Source organism: Marmota flaviventris, chromosome 13 (genome assembly GCF_047511675.1).
Source record: "Marmota flaviventris isolate mMarFla1 chromosome 13, mMarFla1.hap1, whole genome shotgun sequence".
In the NCBI taxonomy this organism is placed as follows: Eukaryota; Metazoa; Chordata; class Mammalia; order Rodentia; family Sciuridae; genus Marmota; species Marmota flaviventris.
The window spans coordinates 78,318,314-78,329,236 of NC_092510.1; positions in this window are offsets into that span (position 1 = coordinate 78,318,314).

Consider the following 10,923-nt stretch of genomic DNA (forward strand, 5'->3'; position numbering starts at 1 on the left):
CACGGAATTATCCATAGCTGTTGCAGTTGATATCTAAGGTTGAGCCGGTGTATGTAAAGCAGGGCACTGGCCACGTCTGCTAAAAATACTTCAGCAGAAAGATAAAAGGAAGGAAATTTTGAAGGAAAAACTGAGTTGCTGGAGGAGAGAATCAAGAGACTTGACATACAAATAAATGATGTTACAGAAGGAAACTAATAGATGGAAAAGAAATAATAAGTAATCATTGACAGCAAGGACATGTCAAACGAAACACAAGAAAATTTTCCATAAGATGAGTATATGCTTATACTATTTATATACTCTTAACTCCTACACTCATCTCTTTGGATTGACTTGAAGACTAGTATACCCTGTAGTTACTTAACAGCACCATTGGATAATCAGATTAAATTTTCCAGATTAGCACAGTAAATACAGAACTCATCCTTTTCTCTCTTTTTCTCTCATTTCAACTTGCTCTTTTTCAATCTTAACTATTGCAGGAGGTACTGTCATTCATGTCACTGTTCAAGCCCAGAGCCCTGGAGAAACTTTGATTACTCTTATATATCACACCCCACCCTCTTCTACTAGTTGGCTTTACCTTTAGATTATCCCATATCTGATCACATTTCATCACCATAGTGCAAACCATCATCATTTTTTTTTTCACCCAGATAACTGTGGTAGCTGTCTGTGATATGATGATTAAATTAGAAGTGCATATTTGCTCTCTGCTCCCAGTTCTAATATTTGGTCTTTGTCTCCTGCTTCCTGACACAGAGCCCCAAGTCCTTTGTAATTTGAGGAGTGATAGGTGTGTCTGACACGGAGTTCCTAAATCCCTGAGATTTTCCGGTAGATCTTCAATTCTAATGAGATGACTCTTGGTGGGCTCCCAGATAGCCTCAAATGGGTGCTGGTTGCCAAGGGAACCAATCATATGATTAGCCAGTTGGAAGTTTCAGCCCTATCCCTGAGCTCTAGGGAAAACGGAGGGGCTGAATACTTAGTTGATCACCAGTTGTCAAGGATTTAGTCAATCATGCCTATATAATGAAGCCTCCATGAAAACTCAAAAGGACAGTGTTGGAGGAAGAGCTCGGGGGTCAAGTTCTTGTCTAGCACGTGCCAGGGCCTGGGATTGATCACCAGCACTGTGGAGGAGAAAAGGGTACACCAAAAGACCACCAAAGAGCTTCCAGATTACTAAGTATGTGGTCATTTCTGGAGGCTGGTGTGTTCAGAAAGGGCAGGGTACTTCCATGCCCCTTTTTCCAAGCCTGGCCCTGTGTCTCTCTACCATATGATGGTACATCTGTATCCTTTGTAATATTCTTTATACCAAATGGGAAACATAAATATTTCCCTGAGTTCTGTGAGCCACTCCAGCAAATTAATTAAACTCAAGGAGGGGGGTTGTAGGAACCCCAATTTATAACTGGTCCATCAGAAACACAAGTTATAATCTGGGCCTTGAAATTGGCATCAGAAGTGAGGACACTTTTGGGGGACTGAGCCCTTGACCTGTGGGGTCTGATTGGTAGACAGTATCAGGATTGAGTTAAATTATAGGACCTTCAGTCAGTGTCTGATAGGGAACTGACTATTTGGAGTGTGGAAAGTAATCTTCACGTAGATGGTGTCAGAAGTATTGTGTTGAGTGACGGTGTGAGAGTAATGAGGAAAATTCCAATTTGGGTTCTCTGTCCCTCTTGTTCACACACAGTCTGTTTTTTTACACAAAACCCAGAGTGGAACTTTTAAATATCTTAATTAGTTTTTGTGATTCTCTGGCCCCAAGCCCTCTAAAGACTCTCCATATAAGAACATTCCCATACGTTTAGAAAAACACAACAATTCCTCACCATGACCTGAAAACCCTACAGGATGTACTTGTCCATTCTTTAGTTATCTCTTGTTCCCTCTTCTCTAGCATAATTTCACTACACCCCAGTCTTCTGGTTGTTTCCAAACACTCCAGTCTATTCCCACAGTGTTCACTGTTTCCTCTACCTTAAATTCAATCTCACCAGAGTCTTAGGGCGATGTGGCATAATTTATTTCTAAATGCATATAGTTTAATTTTTAATCTGGGATCATTCTAAGTGTATAACTGTATAACAAGTTGTTATTAACAATTGTGTCAGTATATGAAACCATCCCAGCCATAAATGTTCACCCTGAGATATTTTTCATGGCCTGCTGCCTTATTAATTGTAGGTCTTATGTCAAAGGTCTTTATTTGCCTCCCAATTTAGGATAGACATTTTCCCATCTCTAAACCTAAATTTCCTTGACTATTTTTTATTTTTCTTCATGGCACCCAATATTTCCTGAAATCATATTATGTGATCAATTGGTTATTTATTGAATGTCTGCCTTCCCTTTCTTAAACAGAGGCTCCATAGAGGCAAGACCTTATCTATCTTGTGTAGCACCACACCTTTGATGTCAGGAGCACATAGCAGAGGCTCACTAAATTTCTGTAGAATGCATAGTCAAATCTCTTGCAGAAGACTACCACCCACCGCTTGCCTGCCTCACCTTGGGAGAGTTCCTATTGGAATTTGATAATAGGTAGATTGGAGAGGTAAAGAGCATCAAGGCTGAGCTTAGTGACTGAGCTTAGTATTCCAGGACTTCAGTCTGAGATGGATGAGGCACCAGGAGTCTTCAGGCACATTTTGGTTAGATTGTGTGTCATTATTGTGTTTATGTGCATTCTTTTCAGTCTAACATAGAAAACCAGAGAGCAGTTGTTGTCCAGAGAGCAGAGATCAGTTATCTACCTCTAGGAGACTGGTCAGGGTCATGCATGGAATCAAGCCCCAGCTTTTCTGGCTGAAGGTCAGGGATGGCTTGTGGCCCAGTGTGAGGGGACCTGGATTGCAAGTCAAGATGTCTTTGATGAGGCAAGGTTTGCTCGGTTAGTGTGATTCTAGGAATGATTGATTTCCAAGCTAGGATATATTCTTTTTACTTTCTGACATTTCTCTCTTCCTCCTGGTGCTCATACTAGGATTTATGGAAAATTATTTCTATGACTGTTAAAGCTAGAGCTGGGGGAAGGTCATGTCACCAGAGTTGAATAAAGCGGTCAAACTAAAAAATAGCTTCAGCCTAGAAACTGGGAGATGGGAAAAGGAAAAAAAGAAAAAAAAAAAAAACTTAGTGGCCTGAAAATCAGAAGGTTTATGTTCTATACAAGTTCTGGCACTAAATTTTTGGGTGATTTCAGGGTATCATTCTTTTTCATTTAAGAAATGAGATCTATGGACAGGTTAATCTTAAAGGATTCTATCAAATCTGAAAAAAAATTCACCAATTCATCATTTGATGATTCTTTTCAATTCAGTAAGTATTTATCAAGAATCTTCCATGTGCTGGGGAATGGACCAGGACCTGGGTAAGCAGAAGAATTATGGTCTCTGCCCTTTGGGTCTAGTGAGGGAGGCAGGCAAGGGAATGAGCAGGTAGTTAAGCGCCTGAGCACATGCTAGAGGCTCTTTCAAGGCTCACTGGAACACAGTTGAAGGACTAAGTTAATTCTCTATGCTGGAGTCAGGGTGGGGGGTGCAAGAAGGGCTGTTTGAGCTGAGATTCTTAAGGACTTCAGGGGAGAAAGGAGGAAGAATGATCCCAACAGAGGGATGAACAATATCAAAGTAGCATGATGGTCCATGATAAATCAGGGAACAGATACTAGTTCTATAGAAGATAAGGATCCATGAGATACAGAGTGTTACTAGAGGGAGTATGAAATTGATTGGAGTCATATTGACAGAGAACTTGGCCAATTTTTTTTTTTTTCTTTAAGGCATGTGTACTTTATTAACTGGGAATATTTAAAGGGGCATGAAATAGACTTTCCAGCGGATGGTGGCTTAAACAACAAAGACATTGCATTTTCTCATAGAGCAAGATGTACAGTAGTGAGTTCTTTGCAGTTTGGGGCAGCACCTCAACAGTATCTTCAAAGACTCAAGATCTCCCCATTCTCCCTGTGTTCTCATCATGCTGACTTTCCATTCTCAGGCTTTTGGCCTCATGGTCGTGTATAATTATTGGACTGCTAGCGGTTGTAATTGATGACTCCCTCAATTCTAAGTGGCATAATGTAACTACAGTTTATTCCCTTCTGTAAAATCCACACAGCTTTTCTGATAAGCAAGTGGCTTTTCTTCAAATGTTTTTCTTCTTCTCCACCAGCTTCAGAACATCTTTCAAGACTACTGATTTCCATCAAGGTGGGAAGGGAAATAATATGGAGGACCAGACATGACTTTTCCATGTTAGCTTCCAAACTTCATATAGAACTTTCCTCCATACTCTACGGCATAGAATCCCGTAATATCTAACTGCAAGGGAAAATGGGAAATGGAGAGTATTGTGACCTTAGGAAGAAGAGGAAAGAGGGTTGCTGATGGGCTAGCAAACTTTGCCACAGGTTACATTATGGGTTCTGCAGCTTTAAATATCACCTGTTACAAAATCTCCCTCCAAGGGAGGAAGAAGGGGGAAGAGGCAGTGCCAAAAATCTCTCCCCATGAGTTCATGCCAGTTTTTCTGGAGATTTCAGAGAATACTTCACCTTACACATCCTTGATCAAACCTACCTAACATGTTCGCTCCTATCTGGATCTAGTAGGGCAGGAAAAACAAGCATCTGAATGGGAAAAATTTGACAAAGGATATCTTGAATCATATCCTGGAATTTGGGAGGGTTGTATTTTTCCTGTACACAAATCTTCCTCATGCTTGAACAAAATCAGGTGGTTTTTCAGGAAGATGGGGAAAGAATGGTGACTGAGTGAGTACTCTGCCAGAAATGCCCACCAAGGAAACCAAAGATGATTTTTTTTTGAACAGAAGAGTGACATGATCTGATTTGTGGGTTAGGATGGTATTGCTGAAAAATAGATTACAAGAGCCTTCCTATTCTGAGGCATGGGTACCAATTTATCTCAGTGACTGTTAAATTCTAATAGGATCAGAGAAAAATCTTACAGAGCACTCAATAAAGGGGATGTCTCAAAACTTTTTACCTTGTGAAGAAAGATCCAAATCTTTGATTCCAGAAATAAAATTTCTTTTTGAATAATTAAAGCCTGTGTCATTGTGATTGATGGGCCAGGAAAATGTTTTAAATTTTTTTCATGAAAAAAAATTTCCTTCTCTTTGATACCTTGGATATTTTTATTTCTTACATAGATTGGGGTCTTCAGCTATGAATTCCCTTTAGTATCTGAAAATGAATGGTACCATATTTAGATCATAATAAATTCCTTTGGGCTTATAAGAATGGTTTCTAATAACAGCCCCTGTGAGCTTGGGTAAGAATGACATTACCTACGGAGTTGATCAGCATTTTTTTTTTTTTCCATGGATGGGGTCTGGCTAAGTTGACCAGTCTGGTCTTGAGCTCATCCTCCTCCTGCCTTAGTCTCCTGAGTAGGTGTGCCACCACGTTGGGCTCTGAAATTTTTTTTTTTTTAAGTAGAGATTTGTGAAATAGAAAGAAGATAAACTAAATAAAAAAGAGTTAGAGATAACAAAAAGTACAGTTATGGAAAAATAACTGGGCATAAAAATCTCTTATTAATGTGATTTTTGGTATGTTGTTTAAACTACCAGAACCTCAGAGATGCCCTGAGGATCATTTAGGATGATGGGTTGGTACTCATCAATATCCATGTCCTCTTCCATATTCAATACCCACTTTGTAGTCTCAGGTTATAACCACATGACTACTTCTAAACAATGAAATGTGAGCAGAACTGATGTCTATCCCTTTGGGTTGTGGCTATTAGGAGCCAATACACCTTTTCTTTCTTTTCTCCCTCTCTGCTGATCTGAATAGCATGTGTTCCAGATGGCATATCTATATGGGGGGGGAGGACCACTGATCCAACTTTACACAAGCATAAAATAACCCTATCCACATAAAAAGGTAAGAAAATGTTTTGTAAATATTAGTTAACACTATTGGTGCTATTAGAATTATAAAAATATGGGTCATATTTTTACTGCCATCTCAGCTAAAAGAGTTAATTGTCACCTGGTTTGGTTAGGCAGCTTACAAGTATCTCAGGCAATAGACACTGGAGTATTCATGCCTGAGAAGAAATCAGTGCTAAGATCCACTTGGGTCTCAAGTTGGCAGGCCCACCTTCTACCTGTCACTTAGCCTCGTCCACTCCCTCATCTGTAGTTTCAGTCTCTCTTCTATTTTCTCATTCCTCTTTCTCCAACCCCAGGCAAGTAAAGTCTTTAGAAGTATAAATGCATCCACATAAAAATGTATATATTATATTTAGGTCAGGTGTGGGGTTTTTTTGTACTTTTATTTGTGCTTCAGAGAGGACAAGGTAGGTAAAAAAAAAATGGCCTTCAGCTAAGAGCAAGGGAGCAGAAGAACAGAGAAACCAAAATCCACACATTCTGAATTTTATTTATAATCTATTATGTTATTATTTTTGTTGACATGATTCTTAATAATTAATAGGTGAAATGTGTGCTTCTGAGAGACGATGTCATGTAACAAAGGAATTCACAGAAACTATTTTTGAGAAATTTGTTATATAGCATACAATCATTCTGAACCCCCGAAGCACATATTTACTTCTATCAGAACTAAACAATAAGTCATATTTAAATGCACACAGGGGCCAATACAAAGGAAGAAGCAAAGAGAACAAGAGTTTCTAGAATGTATTTTTAAAGGTACCTCTTCTCTCTTACCTTAATCTCATTTGTGATAGGCATCCTCTGACATGATCCCAGTGATCCTTGCTTTTTAGTGTCATGCCCTCACCTAGTCTCCTCTTGTTGAGAACATGAGATAGTCCTAGAAGCCTGCTTCTAATCAATTGAATGCAACAAAAATGATGCCACATCAATTTCAATGTCATGTGGTAGAAGATTGTGAATATCATCTTGTCAATACCCTCTTCTGGCTCTCTTGCTTGCCCACCCTGAGAAGTTTGTTTCTACATGAAAAGGCCCAGGGATTGCATTCAAGACACAAGTATGGGGAAGACTAATTTCATTCTTTTGAGAAGTTCATAATCTGTAGGAAAAATGCAACGCATGTTTGAACAGAGACATGTACAGAGGGCTGTGGCAACACAGAAAAAGGAGAGTTAGCTCAAGTTATCAGTAAGGATTGTCAATAACAATAACAACAGAGCAGTTGATGCTCATTTTTGGAAGATGATGTAGTACAAACGAGATTGTTTGGGGAGTTGATGCAGATATAGAACATTAGAGATTGAAATAGACTGAGACCTGATCATTAGTATTTCAGCTCTGAAGGAAATACCTGGATGAAAACAAGATTTCTGAGTGTTTTGGAAATGCAAGAAACTCAGAAGATGAAGTAGAGCATGAAGGAGCAGAAACAGGGGTCTGAGTAAGATTGAGAGGGGAGAGCTGATTGAAGCTGCTTTTGGCCAAGGATTTCCCTGGAGGTTGTGAAGGCAGACTGGTTGGAACTTGGCAGGCCCTTCTATAGAAATTCCTGTGCATGCTATTTCCTGTTATCATATATTTTACAGCTAAATTATCTTCAAACAACATTTTCAAAGTTCTATTACATCCTTTTACAAGCCTTTTACTAAAGCAAAACATACACATAACTTATGAAAATACTGCTTGATGGATTTTTACAAATGGAGCTCACCTCAGTGGCCTGAACTCAGATGAAGAGAGAACATTCCAGAAGCTCTCTTCATGCTCCTTTCAAGTCTTCTTAACTTTAATTATTTTTAAATTTTGAAATGATTTTAGATTATAGAAAAGTTGCAAAAGGTAGTACAGAAAAGTATAGGCCCTTTACTCTGTTTCCCCTACTGTGACCATCTGACCTAACCATAATACAATTACCAAAGGGACTCAGAAACCAATCTGAGCTAGCTTCAGTGGCCACATCTTGGGTGTTTTGAGCAACAGTAAGAACAACAACAAATAAATAAAGCAATGTTTTTTTTAACCCATAGAATGAAATTAATTTTAATGAGTCATATAAATAATTGAATAAATAAACTGAAAAAGATAGCTCTTTCTTGAAGTAGAATTCCTGTTAATAAGTTTAGTAGATGTGCTGGGAATAGACCACCGTTAGGCAAACATCACATTAATAATTATGGAAGGAAGAATCATTGACAGATGTTAAAACCACTTACTAAAAGTGTGATAAGAAACAGAACATTTGCAAAGTCTCAAAGTATCTCCATATAACGAACTTATTAATTACCATATGGGAAAAATAGTAGTTGCTTTCCAAATGGAGAAACCTGGCAGACACTGCCTTAACCTAGTAATAAAAATTAACACCACCAGTACTTAGACATATTGGATTCAAGTATCTCCCGATATGAGGTACTGAGAAGGGCACAGTATCACTTCTGTGATATTATTGCCTAAAATATATAATCTTAATGTACTTACCAAAAACATTGAACAAATTGAAATTGAGGGACATTCTGTCAGTCTTCTTTAAAAATGTCAAGGTTATAAAAGACAAAGACTGAGGGACTGTTCCAGATTGGAGGAGTCTAAGGAGACATGACAACTTAATGCAGTGTGGGATCCTGAATTGGATCCAGGATCATAAAAAAGAGCAGCAGTGGGAAAACTTGTGGAATCCAAATAAGGTCTGTGGGTGAGTTTACAGTACTGTCATCCCTTTCAGGACCACCCCTCACCCATGGATAGCAAAATCTGCAGATGCCCAAGTCCCTTGTGTAAAATGGCCTAAAATATTTATAGATAACCTATGACATCTTCCCATACCTTTCAAATCATTTCTAGATTACTTATAATACCTAATTGAATGTATATGCTGTGTTAATAGTTGTTATGCTGTATTGCTTAGGGCACAATGACCAGAAAAAAAAATGTCTGTACATGTTCAATGTAGAAGCAAAAATTTTTAAATATATTTGATCCATGTTTAGTTGAATCCACAGATGTGGAATTTGTGTCTATTGAGGCTTGACTGGATATTGATTTAATTTTCCTTATAGTATCTTAGAAGATGAAATAAGAACAGAGCTACCATATATATGTGTGTGCATGTATATGTGTATGTGTGTGTGTGTGTGTGTGTGTGTGTGTGTGTGTATAATTAACTTTGTGCCTGGCCCTGCTACATGCTTCACATACATTTATTATCATTTCTATTTCACAGATGAAGAAACTGAGGTGGGGACAGGGTAGGCTAGAGCTATCAGGCCTGTAAGTAGCAGAGCAGGGATCAAGCCTGAGCTATCTGGTCTGTGGTCAACATCCCTGCTTTCTGCTTCACCAGCAAAGTTCCTTTAGGGACTATATAGGACCCTGCACTCTTGATCCCACAAACAAGCAGCATTTCCCCACTGAGCTCACAGTGGGTCCAGACTAAGGCCACACTTTCTGGATGGAATGCCCCTTACACAGGCTTTTTTTTTTTTATTCTAAAATAAAAGCTTGGAGCTCTGTCCTCCCACAGAAAATATCGACATCTATATTTATCCTTTTTCCAGAAGCCTAGGAGACCCCGTTCATGCTAATTGCAGTTTACCAAACAGGCTGATTCTTAACCCCATGAATATTTTTGCCACTGAAAGCGCCTAAAACTTGTGAAAAGGAACAAATGGCAAACCGCTCTGCTCTTTTCACTTCCCACACACGATTACATTTTGTTGCCTATTAACTCTGCAGTGGCACCACGGGCATCACAGGGAAGTGACTAAGGATCCCAGCGACTCCCAATCTGAGCACAGCGTGGCCGTGGGGTTGGCTTATACACAGATTTCAGGCTTGTGAGCACCTGGCCAGACCCTGCTGGCCATGAGGTCCTTGGATGATTCATAGGCTGGTAACTCGGGATTTGTTTATTTTTACCATTTGAAAACCTTTTTCATAATTGCAAAGAGCAGGAAGACTAGAATAATGAACATATGTATATCCCTCACTGAGATCCAACAACTGTCAACATTTGGCCAAATGTGCTCAAGACGCACCTTTTGTCATGTGCTGCTATGTACCTGTATTCGTTTGCTGAGCTATTTTGATGGACATTGCAGATTTCATGTAGCAGAAGCTTAAAGGGTAGAGAATGTAGCATCATCTCCGCACTAAAGCTGACCGACCTTAGGACCACTCTATTGTTGCTTGTTTTGTCTTGTCTTTGGCAGGATTGGGGAGATAGTCTGGAATGAACAGCAACATCCAGTTATGGCATCATGGAATCACGAAAAGTGGTTGCTGGGAGTTCTCTTCTGTTCTTCGGCTCCAACCTCCTCTCCTCCCTTTTCTCCCCTCTGTCCCATGCTTTAGTTACTTTGGTTTACTTAACTAACCCTCAGGGCACATGCACCATGCTTTCCCTTTCCTCTCTCACCCTTTAGTACCACTGGCCTCCTGTCTTCATCTACTCAAATCTGATTCATTTTCTGAGACCTGGCCCCAATGGCACTTTCTTCAAAATGTACCTCCTCCTTTTTAAACGTGTGTCTTCTCTTACCCACAATATGGAAATATTATTGCCATGCTCTGAGACCCTGGTCATTTTATCTGCAGTGCTCTGTGGTCCTTACCACTTTTGTTTTTCCATTTTCTTACTTGTGTAACACGTCTTCTCTTCTAGATTATTAGTTCCTGTAGAGTAGCTGCCGTACCATATTGATCTTGACATTTTTCAGGCACTGGCTTATACCTAATAGTGCTTTATTACTGTTTGTTGTGTGAATGTCCAAAGGCCCTGTAATCACTGCCTAACTCATTAATGTTCATAGATTGGTCTGGCCAGCTTTCCCAGAATATCAGTCTCTGGTTTGAATGGTTGAAGAAAGCCAGAGAGTATCAATGCTCATTTCAGGGGAGACACCTTCAGTGGGTACCACATCCCCTAGCATAGAGGCCCCTGTGATGCTGCTGTCTGGCCCACTGGAGGGA